This window comes from Mus musculus, chromosome 9, assembly GCF_000001635.26.
Source record: "Mus musculus strain C57BL/6J chromosome 9, GRCm38.p6 C57BL/6J".
NCBI classification, from domain to species: domain Eukaryota; kingdom Metazoa; phylum Chordata; class Mammalia; order Rodentia; family Muridae; genus Mus; species Mus musculus.
The window spans coordinates 37,728,250-37,731,391 of record NC_000075.6 but is presented as its reverse complement, the minus strand read 5'-3'; the positions used below and the strand labels follow the sequence as shown (position 1 = coordinate 37,731,391).

Sequence of the window (3,142 nt, the reverse complement as noted above, 5' to 3'; positions counted from 1 at the left end):
ACATCTACTAATAACAACACATGCTTCTTAGGAAAATATACTATATATGTATATATAATATGTATGATTTGACATAGTGATAAATGGTGCAATGGTTTAGGATCTAAAAATAATAGCTAAAATTAACAACAAAGTGCTTGCTGATCCCACAATAAGCAACTACTCATCAAATATGACAGGACAGCAGTAAGAAATACAGAACTTGGCCCTTTACTAAGCTTTAAGGCCTCTGAAACCCTAAGGGCTGGTCCTTCTGTCAGCAAGAAGCAACAGTATAGAGAAGATATGTGTGCCACAGCCAGAATAGCTCAGCAAGTGTCAAATGCAGAAAACCAGCTCTCCAAGCAGGGCAAGAACAGCCATTCACAAACTCCTTCTCTCCCACCACACAGGCTTCCCACCCAGACACAATGACTGCAGAGAATCAATCTACAGTGACAGAGTTTATCCTCGGGGGGCTAACTAACAGGCCAGAGCTCCAGCTACCCCTCTTCCTCCTCTTTCTGGGGATCCTCGTAGTCACCATGGTAGGAAACCTGGGCATGATCACCTTGATTGGACTCAACTCACAGCTTCACACCCCCATGTACTTCTTCCTCAGTAACCTGTCACTCGTGGATCTCTGCTACTCCTCTGTCATTACCCCTAAAATGCTCATCAACTTTGTGGCCCAAAGAAACCTCATCTCCTATGTGGGGTGCATGTCTCAGCTATACTTCTTCCTGGTTTTCGTCATTGCTGAGTGTTACATGCTCACTGTGATGGCCTATGACCGCTATGTGGCCATCTGTCAACCCTTGCTTTATAACATCATCATGTCTCCTGCCCTCTGCTCTCTGCTGGTGGCTTTTGTCTATGCCGTAGGACTCATCGGTTCAGCAATTGAGACTGGCCTCATGTTGAAATTAAACTATTGTGAGGACCTCATCAGCCACTACTTCTGTGACATCCTCCCCCTCATGAAGCTCTCTTGCTCTAGTACCTATGATGTAGAAATGGCTGTCTTCTTTTTAGCTGGATTTGACATTATCGTCACAAGCTTAACCGTACTCATTTCCTATGCATTCATCCTGTCCAGCATCCTTCGCATCAGCTCCAACGAGGGCAGGTCCAAAGCCTTCAGCACCTGCAGCTCCCACTTTGCAGCTGTGGCTTGTTCTATGGATCCACAGCATTCATGTACTTAAAGCCTTCTACAGCTAGTTCCCTGGCCCGGGAGAATGTAGCTTCTGTGTTCTACACCACAGTGATCCCCATGCTCAACCCCCTGATCTACAGCCTGAGAAACAAGGAGGTGAAGACCGCACTGGACAAAACACTGAGGAGAAAAGTCTTTTGATGTAAATGCTGATCTTTCTTCATGTAAAAGTAAGTGGTTATGCACACCTGTATGATAACCTCTGCAAGCTCACCCAACTCTGAACAGGAAACAGGAATCATTGCTCTCCATTGTTGGGCTCAAGGCCAATCTCCTTGTCCTCATTCTCATCTTCTCTACCATTGGTTCTATTTATAATTACTCGATTTTAAGATAATTTTTATATTATTGGGTCTCTGTCCTCTATATGAGGCCAATGGTAAGCAATTTTATAATTTTTACTATTAATATTTCATCTATTATATAATGTATTTGATCATATTCACCCCCACCCTCTTCTTCTCTTTCATTATCACCCCCTATATATCTACCTCCCATTTTCATGTCCTCTTTTTTTTTTAATAACCAACTGCATCCAATTAATACTGTTTATATTCACATTAGTGTCTGGCCATGCATGGGAGCATGGGTAACCTACTAGCAAATCTCACACAAATTCATTTAATTAGTGGAATCTAAATTACTTCTAGGGTACTAGTTGCAAGTGATTCTGAGAAATGCAGTTTCCAGCTTGTTGACACTAAATAGAATGTGTATTAAAGGGTTAGTAGGACAGTCTCACTTAAATAGCTTTTTACTCATTTTCTTCTGACCTTTCCCCAACAAAAGAAGAAATTGCTACCACTGTTGATATGCTCTAATTAGAACTAAAGGTAGGAAACTATCTCAGAGGGAGACCTCTCGATGCAACAACAACAACAACAACAACAAAAAGGCAAAAGTGTAATTCTGAGTTAGAATACATGCCTGAAGAGGGTGAGGCACTGAATTTGACGTGATGTAATCAGTTTCACAATTTACTTATATTGGTTTTAAATATTGTAATCTGCAAAGTGGGCAAAACCAGGGAAAGATAATTCTGTGTTCCAGACAAGACAGAACAATCAGATCCAAATCTGTAGAGCAGGTTATTTCCACAGAAACATAGTGCTTCTCAGTTCAAGCTGCTCGCCCAAATAAAGCTCTGGAGAGGCGACTTGTGAAGCATGGAACACCTCACTAGACTGCCCAAGGATTTTAGCCCAAGAAAAGTCTTTGTCACCAGAGCTAGGACATTTAGTTTTATTTCCTGGTTAGTCATGAATTTTCCCTCTTAAACTTTACCTTTTCATAGAGTTGACTCCACTATACTTAGAACCACAAACTCTCACCGTCAACAACAGCATCCTCATTGTGAATACCTTCCATGGAAAGACCAGAAGTCTTTTCTCTTTAGCCTTGACTTTACTTCAGTTTATTACAAGCACAAATGTATTTTTTTCATTATTTGGAATTGATCAATTTGATGGCATTGTGCAAATTGCTTTACCAATTGGATGAATTTTCTCAAAAGTGTAGTTTTTAAAGAGAAGTTTATTTTGAAGATCTTTATGAAACTGCCTATAATAGAGAGGAGCTGTGGCAGACTAAACACCAAAAATCTTTCCTCTGCCTTTGTGCTAAAACTGTTGTTTCTAACACACGCACACAAAAATCTCCAACAGTAGGCGTACATAATCTGGCATACATCACTGCTCTTAAAAACTTTTTAAACTGCCGGGCAGTGGTGGTGCATGTCTTTAATCCCAGCATTTGGGAAGCAGAGGCAGGCAAATTTCTGAGTTCAAAGCCAGCCTGGTCTACAGAGAGAGTTCCAGAACAGCCCAGGTTATACAACGAAACCCTGTCTCAAATAAATAAATAAATAAATAAATAAATAAATAAATAAATAACCTTTTAAACTAATGTTAGTATCTTCATGATCTCAAACTGATTTAGGAAAAT

General features: G+C 40.4%; 1 pseudogene across 1 annotated transcript; it reads left to right on the top strand.

Annotated features, from left to right (window-relative positions):
- Nucleotides 1-330: 330 nt before the first annotated feature.
- Nucleotides 331-1,415, top strand: Olfr151 (olfactory receptor 151; annotated as a pseudogene). Its single transcript, NR_160653.1, has one exon. The product of NR_160653.1 is annotated as an olfactory receptor 151, transcript variant 1, non-coding (transcript).
- The last annotated feature ends 1,727 nt before the right edge of the window (nt 1,416-3,142 follow it).